We start from the raw sequence: 13,794 nt of genomic DNA, 5'->3' as shown, positions 1-13,794 counted from the left end.
CACCTTTTGGGATGAACACTGGGTGTTGTATGGAAACCAACTTGACAATAAATTTCATATATTGGAAAAAAAAAGAAAAAAAAAGAGCCTAATTTTTAAAATGTTTAACAATAAGCAGAAAATTCTGGCTATAAACCTCATCTTAGTTAACCAGAATATCTCATCCTCTAACCACTCTTAATAGTTTTATCTAATACTTAATAGTTTTAATCTAATACTAGTTCTATGTGCTGATAAGACAAAATTAATTAAAATTCTTTGCTTCTGGAAAGTAACCTCATCATTTATCTATAATTTTATTCACCTTTTAAATGCAAAATTAATGTCCTTTGAATTTATGTGCAATGCAATACAGTCTAACAGTTAAAAGCTAACTTTTTAACTTCTACAGCAACCTATGACAGAGGTATGTTTTGGTTTTTTTTTTTTTTAAATACTTATTTTTGAGAGAGAGAGCACGAGCAGGAAAGGGACAGAGAGAGACAGAGACACAGAATTCATAGAAGGCTCCAGGGTCTGAGCTGTCAGCACAGAGCCTGACACAGGGCTGGAAGTCACTAGCTGTGAGATCATGACTGAGGTGAAGTCGCACAACTTCACCCACTGAGCCACCCAGGTGCCTCCAGAGGTATGCTTTTATTCCCATTTTAGAGATGAGAAAACTGAGGGTTAGAGAAGTTAAAGAACTCACCAAGTTTACATACCTAGGAAAGGGCTGCATTACAATTTAACAGAGGTGGGGTGCCTGGGTGGTTCTGTCAGACTCCTGATTTCAGCTCAGGTCATGACTTAGCAGTTTGTGAAATCAAGCCCCTTGCTGGGCTTTGCATGGACAGTGTGTAGCCTGCTTGGGATTCTCTCTCTCCCTCTCTGCCTGTCCCCTGCTTGTGCACATGCTCTCTCTCTCTCAAAATAAATAATTAAGCATTAAAAAAAACAAAGATTTTAATACAGGCAGTGTGACTCACGTGCTAGCAATTCTCTTACACAATGGCTTTCTTGGCCATTTATCATGGGATAGTGCTTCCTTCACCTGTAAACATACAAACTTTTTGACTATCCCTAACAATGTAAAACACACAGAAATGCATTTTCCTCCCAAAATGGAATTTAAGCTCTAATAATAAAGTAGAACACAACTTAAGATATTTTTAGCTTTTATATCCTGCATTATGTCATAAAAATTTCTGCACATTTGCTACTTTATACTATCTCTACTAGAGAATAGAGGACACCTACCTCTCAGTGCTATACGTGAGACAGAAAAAATAATAACCTGATATAATCAGGGTCAACAGAGCTTTGAGAGTAAGAGGGAATCAGGTACCTCAAAAGAGACAACCAGGTCATGTTCATGCTTGACTATGTATAAAGCCCATTTTGTCTGCCTCTCTAAGATTGAGAAGATAGGCAATGATCTCTCAAATCTCTACCTGGACCTTTAAACCAATTCAATAATCAGAAGAGAAATTTTGTCAGACAGCCTAAAAACAGTACCAGTAATATTTAATTATTAATGTCACCATGAATAGAAAAGAAAGGGGCTCTGCTGAAAAACTCTTTTGACTTTGTTTGTGGCTTCCATTTACTATTTCGGGGCGGGGGGGGGAGCCAGCTCCCCATAATTCTGCATTTTATGCTTCCAAAGTATCTTGAACCTAACCCCCTCCACAACATTTCATGTATTATTCCTGTTAGTTTCTTTTACTGCTTTGGGGTTTTTGTTTTAGTTTTTAATCTCTCCTAATAGAACAGAAACTTAAGAGCAAAACCTATGTATTTATGAATTTTATATACTCACTACTCATCATGGAATCGACCCTCAAAAATATTTATCGAAAAAAAATCTTAATTGGATTCCCATCATAGAGATAAGACAACGAAGACCTCCAGAAATCAAATGTTCCACCCAAGACCACACAACCATTATATGGTGGAACAGGGAAGAAAACTAAATCTCTATAAAATAAACTTCAAAATGCAAAGGATTTCAACATGCAGAAATGAGGCTGAGAGAAAAATTACCTTTTAAGAGATTTAGAGTCTGGATTCAGAAAGTAAGCCTGGGCTGGCTTAAATACTGGCTGTATCATTTATTAGCTGTACAGCCTTGGGACAATCAATGTACAATACTACACAGGATACTGTGCCTCACAAAGACTACCACTTATCAGACCTTGTGATGCCAACAATAAATGCAATAAAACAATTGGAACAAATGAAAATATATAGAGGATAAGTGCTGGCGAAGTTATCAGGAAAGATTTTACAGACAGATACTACAACTCAGTATTTACTTTTTATTTTTTTCTTTGTGAGCTGTATCAATTATGCAGCACAATACATAAAATCTCAATAACAGTTTAAAGAACTGTTTGCTTTATAAGCAAACACCCCATATACCCCCTACTAAGGTCAACAAACAATACTCCAAAGATTTCTTTACATTGTGCCCCTCTCCCATCACAAACTTGGGAAGTTTAATCTAATTAATACTAAATTTAATCTAACCTATAAAATGGATAATATAACAATAACCACCTCATCAGCTTACTGCAAAACATTTATTGATACATAGTAAATGCTCAATACACATATAAAACAGAACAAAGATGGGAAGATAGGCTAGGATACAGGTATGTTAATCCAATTTGCGGAAAGCAAAAACTCAAAGAGAAGCATAGTACAGAGATAGAGCTGAAAGACTAGGTTGTAGCCATATGAGAAATATAAGGAAAACTAAATCACAAATAACATAGGGAAAACTAAGAAAATTCACTGGGAAGTTTTGGGAGACAATCCTCCATGGGTCTCTCACTTTTCTGCATATCTTCAAAACAGAGGCACTGAATGCCCATGTCCCAATCTTTTCAAGAATATTAGTATAGTGAACAATCTTGGAAAGACAAACAGCATCTCCTTCAAAGAAAATGGGAAGCATGCTTACCAGTTATCATAAGTTCAAGTTTCCCCACTGCATATACAGATCTTAACACTACCATAGTGCATAAAAATTGGGGCTCAGAGATCTGATGCAAATGCTGATTCTGTCATTAACTAGCTGTATGGACTTGGAAAAATTAGTATACAACACTACCCAGGATACTGTGGTTTATAAACACTGCCACTTACCACTAATGGTATTGCTGTAATGCATTGTTCTTTACCTCTGATCAAGGAGCCCCATGGCTCCTACCAGCATCCATTAAACTGTGGCAGGTTAACTTGTTAGCCCTCAAGTAGGGTAAAATCTCAGGCCTTTCACCATTCATGACATTACCACATAATCAATGTCTATTGTAAGTGAAAGATTCCACTTCCATATTATCAGAAAGAAGAAAAAAGCAAAACAACTACATGCTGCCTTCAAGAGGTATATGTAAAATACAAAGAAAAAAAGTTTTTTAAGTAAATCAGTAAAAAAGATATACAATGAAAAGAGTAAGCTCGAGAAAGTTGAAGTGGCTATATTAATATCACATAAAGTAGACCTGAAAAGTATTACCACGAATAAATAAAAATATTTCTTAATGGTAAAAAGATCAGTTCATCAGGAAGACATATTATAAACTGTATGTGCCTAAAAACAGAGTTTCAAAATACATAAAACAAAAATTGACAAAATTAAAGGAGAAATAGATAACTGTAAGAAATAGGCAATTATGACTAAAGTAATAGTTGTATATTTTAACCTCCCTCTCAGCAACTAAAAGAACTAGACCTCTCTCCAAAATTAAAAAACAAACAAAAATAACAGCAAATACACAAATTACTTGAAAATGCTACACCTTAATCTAATTGATATTTACAGAATACTACACTCAACAACTGCAGAATACACATTGTTTTCAAGTGTGATACATTTACCACGAAAGACCATGAAACAAGGTTCAATAAATTTTAAGGAATTAAAATCATACAGTATATTCTCTGACCTCAAAATGAAATTAAGTTAGAAATCAATAACAAGATCTCTAAAATCATCCCCAATGTTTGAAAATTGAACACATTTTTAAGTAATCCACATATCAAAGAAATTACAAAGCAAATAAACTATTTCAAACTGAGTAACAAAAATACAACATATGAAAATCTGCGGAATACAGCAGTGTTTATAGAAAAATCGATAGTTTTCAATGTTCATATTAGAAAACAAGAAATATCTATGGAGCACCTGGGTGGTTCAATCAGTTAAGTGTCAGACTTCAGCTCAGGTCATGGTCTCACAGTTCATGAGTTCAAGCGTAAAGCTCTGTGCAGACAGCTCAGAGCCTACAGCCTGCTTCAGATTCTGTGCCTGCCTCTCTCTCTTCCCTCCCCCCACTCACACTCTCTTTCTTCCTCAAAATAAACATTAAAAAGAAAAAGGAAGGAAGGGAGGAAGGAAGGAAAGAAAACAAGAAATGTCCAAAATTTATGACCTAAGGTTCCACTTTAAGAAGCTAGAAAAAAGAGATGGGGCACTTGGGTGGAGCAGTCTGTTGAGCAGCTGACTCTCGATTTCAGCTCAGGTCATGATCTCACAGTTCGTGGGACTGAGCCTCTCATCAGGCTCTGCACTGAACATGGAGCCTGCTTGGGATTCTCTCTCTCGCTCTCTTTACCCCTCACCCATCTTTTCCCTCTCTCTCTCTCTCTCTCTCTCTCTCTCTCAAAATAAATATTTTAAAAAGAAACTAGAGAAAAAAGAGCAAATATGTAGAAGAAAAAAATTATAAGGAAAAGAAAAAAATGAGATAGAGAAGATGAATGGAGAAAAGTAGCGATGTTATTACCTGAAAAGACAGTAATACTGGTAAACCAAGAATGAAAACTGGTCAAGAAAAAAAGAAAGAACATACACCACCAGAAATTAAAGAGAAGATACCACTACAGATCCTACAGACATTAGAAGGATAACAAGGGAATCTTGTAAACTATATCAATAAATCAAATGAGATGAACAAATGTCGTTTAAATACAATTTATCAAAACTGACATGATGAAAAAAAATCTAAACAGCCATGTCTACTAACAAAACTAAATTTGAATGTTATCAAAAACCTTCCCCCCCCCCACAAAAAAAATCCGTATCTAGGCGGTACCATTGGTGAATTCTAGTAAACACTCAATTCAGAATGAATATCAATGCTAGACAAATTATTTCAGTAAACAGACCTATTTTATGAGGCCATCATAACCATATACTGAAACCTGACAAAGACAGTACCACCAAAGAAAACTACAAAGCAACATCCCTTATGAATATCTCCAAACCCCTAAACAAAACATTAAATATGAAACATGAAATACTCCGACCAAGTGAAAATTATCCTAGAAATCAAGGATAAAACAAATTCTTCTGCAAAATAACTGTGTCAATTTATACCACTGCCAAAAGCAGGAGTATAATTTCTTCACATTCTCACCAACACTTGATATTATCAGAATGTTTAATGTTTGCCAATTTGACAGAAGCAAAATGGTTTCCTCTTATGGTTTTACTTGGCACCCTCCTGATTACCAAGGTATAATTCACTGCTCTCCAGTTCGAAGTCACGGTATCACTTAGGTGAGATGCAACCAACATTCTTTATTTAAAAAACAAAATCTGGGGCGCCTGGGTGGCGCAGTCGGTTAAGTGTCCGACTTCAGCCAGGTCACAATCTCGCGGTCCGTGAGTTCAAGCCCCGCGTCAGGCTCTGGGCTGATGGCTCAGAGCCTGGAGCCTGTTTCCGATTCTGTGTCTCCCTCTCTCTCTGCCCCTCCCCCGTTCATGCTCTGTCTCTCTCTGTCCCAAAAATAAATAAACGTTGAAAAAAAAAATTAAAAAAAAAAATAAAAATAAAAAACAAAATCTGAAAATATCTGAGAGCACAACATAAAGGCTAAATACTATTTCATGAAACTTTTATTTCCTGTGTGTGTGTGTGTGTGTGTGTGTGTGTGTTTGTATTGGGTCACAATGTAAAATTTTTTTGTTACCTGTGAGCTTCTAGCAAGTTAAAAGCTATTACTGCAGCTGTTTAATTATAGCAAAACTCTATGAGATATTTGGGCAACTTAATAGTGCACCCTTTCTGCCCATAGCACAAAGGAATGTATTTTATAAAAAAAAAAAAAGTAGGATTTAAGATGTCCTTCAAGCACAAACTGGCAAAAACAGAATTAAAAGAGGAGGAGGAAAAACCTAAGGGAAGCAATAAGGGATGAATTATATGGAGAAAAGATTCTATAAAACCAACTGGTCTATGACCTACTTAAAGCTCACTTTAAAAGAATCACATTTCTCAATAAAACAGGGTTTCTCTCAGCACTAAGGTAGGAATCTAGGATCCTATCCTCTTAACTATTGAAATGACAGAAAGCTAACCCCTCCTTCTCTGCAGGCATTCCCCTAATTCCCATCTCAAGATTCATCTCATCCTGGGGCTTAAGTAAGAATATTCTTTTAGGTCTCTACTTCCTGCTTTAGGTAGAAATACCTTAATTCTAAAAATTGATATGCTTATTCGGCTAACAAAGATTTACCAAGCCCCTATTATATTACCTCTCTATTAAGAAATCAAATTGTATCCTCCTAACAATTTTAACTCTTTATATTGAAGAGCTATATTCTTTAAATTCTTTATATATTCTTTAAAGCTTGATATCCTTAACTATAACTCTCCTAATTGCCTCCTCTTGAAAATATTTTGCTTCTTGGACTCAAACCATCCCACATACCACCTTCTGCTACCTTCTTTGTTCCACCAACAATATCTCTGACCCTTACAAATAACTATTTTCGTAAGAACAACTTCTTTACAATCTGCAGACCAATCAAGCCACAGCAATTGCCTGCTGCAATCAGTATGTGAATCTACCTGTCACTTAATGGCTTAAGCATTAAAATCTCTTACCTTATTAGATTCAATCTTATCTCTAAAATGGGTAAAACAATAGGTATGAAGGAATAATGATAATTTCCTATTGCCTTATTACCTTAAGTTTTTTAATTCTAGTTTTTAATTTCTTTTAAATGCAATAAAATATTTTTATAGAGGGAGGCACTTAAAATGAGGTACAAGGAAATAATGGAAAAGTAAAAGGTTTAAAGACAAGTAAGTATGAGTAAATTTATCAAGTGGGTTATTGCTCTCCCTCGGTGCTCTCCTTGTATGTCTGGATTCTAAAGACACAAACGTAAAGATACGCCTTTCCCAATGGCAGGCAAAATTCTAAGAACCCTCAATGACCCACATCCTATAAATTACCTTCCCTTTGAGTGTAGGGGACCTGTAAACATAATGGGGTATCATTCCAGGGGTGGTTACATGGCAAACAGATTTCGCATATGTATTTAAGGTCCCTAATCAGTTGAGTGTGCCAAAAAGGAAATTATCTTGGGTGGGTCTGGCCTAAGGAGATGAGCTTTAAAAAGGGGTCTTAAAGGGGAGTCTAAAGGTCAAAAGAAAATGAACATACTCCAGGGCGCCTGGGTGGCTCAGTTGGTTGAGTGCCCAACTTCCACTCAGGTCATGATCTCACTGTTCATGGGTTTGAGCTCCGTGTCGGGCTCTGTGCTGACAGTTCAGAGCCTGGAGCCTGCTTTAGATTCTCTGTCTCCCTCTCTCTCTGCCCCTCCCCGCTCACGCTGTCAAAAATGAACAAATGTTAAAAACTAAAAAAAAAAAAAAGAAAGAAAAGAAAAGAAAGAAAGGATGAAAATGAACATACTCCTTTACTATAGGATTAAGCAGCAAAGAGAAAAGGGGAAAAATCGAAGAAGAGAACTTCCAACTACCTCCATTTTGACATCAGTCTGTACTTTCTAACTGATTAAACTCCTCTTTCCAGCTCCTCTCTTAAATCAGGCAAAACACCCAAAAGGCAAAGCATCCCCTGATGGGACCAAAAGTACACCCACAAGCAATAAAGACTGCACTGAGCCAGTAAGACCCATTGTGACTGATGCCTGGAGCCAGGTGCTCTTGTACCCATGCACCCACGCTGCAAAAAAGATGTATCTTTTTCCCCAGTACACTATATGCAACTGCACTGATTATGAAGATACACAGATCCAGAATCAAAGGGAAAAGCTAAAATGGTATAAAATGTTTAAGCTTTGTTAAACTACCCTATACTTTATAATCTTCCATTTTAGTGATGAGAAAAGTAAGGCTCAGAGAGTGATATCCCAAAGACAATAAACCTGGGGAATGTTTAAAGTAACTTCCAGAGCTCTTTCCCCTACACCACACCCCCCTTAAAGCTTTAAAAACGCCATTGAAATCAACAGTTAATTTTATTACTGTCTTCAAAGGAAACAATCCTAGTAACATAATTTCCCACCTTTCACATCTATTTCAGTAACTCAGCTTTGTAAGAACATCAAAACTAAAGTGGATACTGAGAAATTTCCACTCAAAAGTAGTCTGGCTGTAAAAATGACCATCGGTAAACTGCTTGAATAAATTTAAATTACATTTATTATAAATGTGAAGAAAAAAAATTAGCAAAACACCTGTAGGTTTCCCAGAACTTTATTTAGAAAGCAAACAATCAGTGTTACGTGTTCACAAAAATCAAAAGCAAGTAGACACCCTTTCCATATCTTTCAGTATTTCTCCCCTTATGCAATTTTTTAAATCTGAAATCATCACTGTAAATATGAGAACATGGCACAATATTTCGTACAATAAATAAGTCCTTTTATGTTCACTGTTGTGTATATTTCACCATAAAAATTTGCAATTTTCTTAAAACACACATGGAAAACTAAAAGGTAGAGTCGTATTCGAATCCCACAAGTTACAAATCACACAACTTTCTTTATACTAATTCAAATACTTTCACAAACACTGTATTTCCTAGGAAGATGAAAAATATAGTCCTTTCTAGTCACGACCACGCGAAGGAATAAACTATATTCATCACCTTAACAAGAACTTTAACAGCAAATAATTCGCTACCGTCACATACAAACAGCATTGTTTTGAGTCTATAAGCTTCCAAAACCATCCCATGATTTATACGCCCCGGGCACGATTCTCTGCAATGTGAAGAGAATCGATAACATTTCAAATGTGGGTAGAAAGGGTGACGTGACAATCCTAAGACCTGAAAATTTTTTAAGTCCCTAGAGCACACAAGAAGCACCCAGTTCAGACACTCCAATCGAGGCCCAGGTCCAACTCCAGGCACTCCAGTTTCCCAGCTCTTCACCCCGCCCCCACCCCGAGAAAGGAGGGAAAACAACTTTTATTGGCCTCTTCTCCCGGGGAATTGGCAAACTAGCGGGGCAGTGCTCCGGTCTGGACACGTTTTACAGTGAGGCCTCCGTCGGGGGCGGGGAGGGCAGATAGCGGGAAAGCCTGGCTTCGAAGCCCCCTCTCCCCCAGTCGCAAGCCCCCTGCCCCACCCCACCAAGAAGAGGCCCCGGCCGGCCGCCACGCCGAGCGACCCCCAGGCCCCTCCGCTGAGGCGAGCTTGTTGTCATGTGACGACGCCGCCGCTAAAACACCGCAGAAACGCAGGGCGGCGGGCGGCGAAAGGCATTCGCACCAGCCCGCCTCGGCCCGGCCCCGCCGGGCGCGGGCGAGTCCCGAGAGTCCGGGGGGGGGGGGGGCGGAGGGCGGAGGGCGGGCTTGGCGACGGGCCCGAGCGCGCCACAAAGGCTCCCGCGCCCGTCGCTGTAGTGCCCGAGCGGGCGGGGGCACGATTTTCAGGCCCGCGGGAGGGGTGGGGAGGGACGAGGGCTCTGGGGTGCCCGCCGCGCCCACAGCCGCCCCCTGGGCGCCCGGACGGCCAGCGACCGCCGCGCCCCGCACAGGCCCACGCGGCCTCCCTCCCCCGCGCGGGGCCCGCGCCCGGCCCGCCCGCCCGCTCCTCGCTCGCGCTCTCTCGCTCTCTCGCTCTCGCCCGACCTCCATCTTGGATCCGCGCTTCCAGCCCCCGCGCCGCTGCCGCCGCATTCCCCCTTTCCCGCCCCCCGCCGCCGTCGCCGCCGCCCGCACTCACCTCAGCTGCCCATCCGGGCGCCGCCGGCCGTCGACCTAGTTTCCCCCCAAAAGTCTCCGGTGTGTTATTCCCGATGTGGGGGGGTTGTTACGGGGTGGTCGCCGGGGGTTCGGGAGCGGGGGCCGCGCCTTCAACGGAGCTGCAATCCTAACCCGCCATCTGGTGGCATTTTCCACACGCCAATGGCGCCGCTGCAGACTTGGGTCCGGACCGCCCTCTGCTGGCCGCGGCGCTTACTGCCTAGCTGACGGGACGGGCCTGCCCGGAAAGGGGAGGGAGCTGAGGCGCGAGCTGGGGACCGCAGCGGGGACGCGCGCAAACGCTTTCCTGTGGGGATTGCGCGCACGCGCACCAGCGGGGCGGGAAACGTGGCCGCTGCGTGGAGACCCCGCCCCCACACGGAGCCGTAGCCTAGCTCAGCCAATCGCAATCGGCGGATACCTCTTGGTGAGGGCGCTGTGGACGGTTCTTGGGCCGCCTGAGGCTGGCAGAAAGACGGCCACGGTGGCGCCTGCGCGCCCTGCTAGCCGAGTTGCCGCCCGCCATTTTCGGAGCTTTTCCGAGACCTGGGAGGGAGGCCCGCCCCCGGCCGGTTCACTGAAGCCCCTCCCCAGGTCGCGAGACTGGCGCTTCCCTGCAGCCTCGTCTGACTTGTGCTGCCTCCACCCCACGTCCGGGAAGCGCTCTGCGGAAATAGGAGGGAGTGAAGGTGCCAAGCTCTTCATCCAACTCTCCTGGGTCTAACGAGGGCCTCTGAGCTTAGCATTGTATTAGCTACCTTTTGTTGACTGTTGGGAAGACGGTTTTGCGAGCGAGGGTGAAAAGGTTTCGAGAACTGTTTAGGCCCTCCCTTGCCGACCTAGACGCTACAGTGCCTGCCCCAGGCCGATTGGCGTCGTCCCTGCCTCTGTAAAGCAGATCCTCTCCGTAGTGCCGGCTTTGCATAAGGCGGCAGCATTGGCTAGTTAGTGAAAAAGGAATGTAGCTGCACTGGGAAAATACAGCCTCAGCTTTGAGAGTTCTCTTCCCACAGCGTAGGACAACTCTCAGTGGCTCTGAAATGAACGTATTGACTAACGTGAAATGTAACCAAAATATGTCCTTGAACGTCGCCTCTTCTACCCGCCTTTCTGTGGCAGTGGCTCCTACATTTCACCTGCTCACAACTTTTCAATACAAAAGTGAATCCTTAATCTACCTGGTCAGCAGCCCCATTCATGAAAATTCTTTATTGCTAGAGCCAGCTCTGTTTTAATATTGCCTTAGAATCCCTTAAATCCTTTAGTCTTCAGACCCAATTTCCAATAAATTACCCCTATTACCTGTTTCTTTCCCAAAGGTCACAAAGTGTGTGGCTGTTTCACTGGAGGAAGTCACAGTCGACCTAGTCGGGTATGAATTCGTGACTGGCCTCCCATCTATAATTTTTTTTTTTTAACTAATCTCTGGTTGACTTCTCATATTTTCCTCAAAGGCTTTACAGCTTTCCTTATTAAAGGTTCCAGTCCCAATCCATACTAATAGGTAACTTCATTTAGTTTCCTGGAATCTAAGCTCTGGAATTCCCAATTCTGGTTTGATATTCTCTCCATCTTAAAATATCTGTAGTCACATTCTGTTCATGATCTCAAAAATTCTCATCAAATTAGCCTGTTCTCCCCTTCTCTCCAAAGCCAGTCCTCCCTGGACTATGAATGCCATCCCTTCCCACTTCCTTCCACCACTACTTTCTTAAGGTCTTGTATCTTCATGTCCTTATCCGTCAGTTTCTTTTCTGCTTTTCAACACACAGTTTCCATTGTCTTTTTAAAATTTCAGTGCTACTATTCTCTTGAGTAACGATACTATCAACCTTCCTTTCGCTGTCACATTTCTGACAGGGTGTAATCACCACCTCCATTTACACTTTATTCCTTAGCGTGTATTAATCAGACTTTATAACAGCAAAATGAAATTACACTTTAAGGTCAACAGAGTTCTAATTTCCAGCCGTTCTTTCATTCCTCATTTTCTTGGCATACCAATCCCTATCCTCTCTTTAAAGCCCTATTTCCCTTTATTGTAAGACAATTCCTATTATCTACAACCCACCTGGTTTACTGGTCTTATTCCTTTGCTAGCTCCTCCTCTTTCTTCCATCCAATAATTCAACTCCTAGCTCTCTGTTCTTCTCCACTATATTCTTTCACTTAGGAAGTCTCCCAAAATAGGGGTGCCTGGATGGCTCTGTAGGTTAGGAGGCCCACTCTTGACTTCAGCTCAGGTCATGATCTCACGGTTTGTGGGTTTGAGCCCCACATAGGGGCAGGCTCTGCACTGATGGCACGGGGCCTGCTTGGGATTCTCTCTCCCTCTCTCTGCCCCTCCCCTGTTCTCTCTCTCTCAAAATAAATAATCTTTAAAAAAAAATTTTAAGTCTCCCAAAATTACTGTTTCTGATTTTTCCTTAACTAAGATTCCTCGTGTTCAGCTTACTTGCCAGGAAGCTCCAGCTCAAAATTTAAACATTTAAAATAAAGCATTTGGGGGGCACCTGGGTGGCTCAGTGGGTTGGACGTCCAACTTCGGCTCAGGTCATAATCTCACAGTTTGTGGGTTTGAGGCCCACATCAAGCTTTGTGCTGACAGCTCAGAGCCTGGAGCCTGCTCCAGAGTCTGTGTCTCCCTATTTCTCCTATTTCTCTGCCCTTCCCCTGCTCATGCTCGCTCTCTCTCTCTCTCTCTCTCTCTCTCTCTCTCTCTCTCTCATTCTGTCTCAAAAATAAACATTTTTAAATTTTTTTAAATAATGCCCTTTTCTTATTCAATAATAGCATTGTAATCTCAGGACTCGGGAACCATACTGCTCTGGAAAGCTGTGTGATCCTGGACAAATCTCTTAGTGGCTTAGTTTCCCTGATTGTTGGAAATAACAGTAGTACCTATCTTACAGATTTGCTATGAGTATTAAACAAATTAACATTTATAGAAATGCCATTGGTATTGTTGCAGTGTTGTTTTTATCTTGCTAAGAACTTTTTAGCAATTTTTTTTTAATATCTAAGAGCATGGGTAATCAACTTTCTGAGTTTAGAGAAATCTAAAATTTTCTTTATTTTGCCCTCTCACTTAACTCAACAGTTAAGCTGGTGTTTGTAAATAATTACCTAGTTTCCTGTGTTCTGAATTGTAGAGCTAGTCTTGACTCTTTTCCTTCAAAATAGCCAAACTCCCATGATATTGTTATTCAGATTCCTGGCTTTTTCTCCCACTGCTTTTATCCTTATTCAAGGCTGGCCCTCCTCACAAACTCCCATTGTCTTACACATAAGAATCATGATAGCCTTCTAAACAGTCGATGTCTTTCATTCATCACCCTTTTAAAAAATGGGCAAAAGTTTTCTATGATTCCTGGTTTATAAAATATAATTGAAAATACTTAATGATATTCAAGAAATGCCTTGATCCTTTTCCAGATTCTATTTTCTTATAAATTCTTCAAATTAGTTGATTTTTTTTTTCAACGTTTATTTTTGGGACAGAGAGAGACAGAGCATGAATGGGGGAGGGGCAGAGAGAGAGGGAGACACAGAATCGGAAACAGGCTCCAGGCTCTGAGCCATCAGCCCAGAGCCTGACGCGGGGCTCAAACTCACGGACCGCAAGATCGTGACCTGGCTGAAGTCGGACGCTTAACCGACTGCGCCACCCAGGCGCCCCCAAATTAGTTGATTTATTCTGAAAAATCATAAATGTAAACAAAGCGTAGATACATTTAAAGTTTAGCTATTTGGTAAAATAAAGTAATAGGTATCATAATGAGTTGATTTTGTT

General features: G+C 41.3%; 1 protein-coding gene across 1 annotated transcript in view; it reads right to left on the bottom strand.

Annotated features, from left to right (window-relative positions):
• Positions 1-10,160, bottom strand: part of STAG1 (stromal antigen 1) — a 410,325-nt gene extending 400,165 nt beyond the window's left edge. The window contains exon 1 of the mRNA XM_023260539.2: positions 9,982-10,160. The gene's annotated coding sequence lies outside the window, so the exon portion shown is untranslated. The remainder of the gene's footprint in view (positions 1-9,981) is intronic.
• Between the last annotated feature and the right edge of the window lie 3,634 nt (positions 10,161-13,794).

This window comes from Felis catus, chromosome C2 (assembly GCF_018350175.1).
Source record: "Felis catus isolate Fca126 chromosome C2, F.catus_Fca126_mat1.0, whole genome shotgun sequence".
In the NCBI taxonomy this organism is placed as follows: Eukaryota; Metazoa; Chordata; class Mammalia; order Carnivora; family Felidae; genus Felis; species Felis catus.
This window is presented reverse-complemented; position numbering and strand designations above follow the sequence as displayed.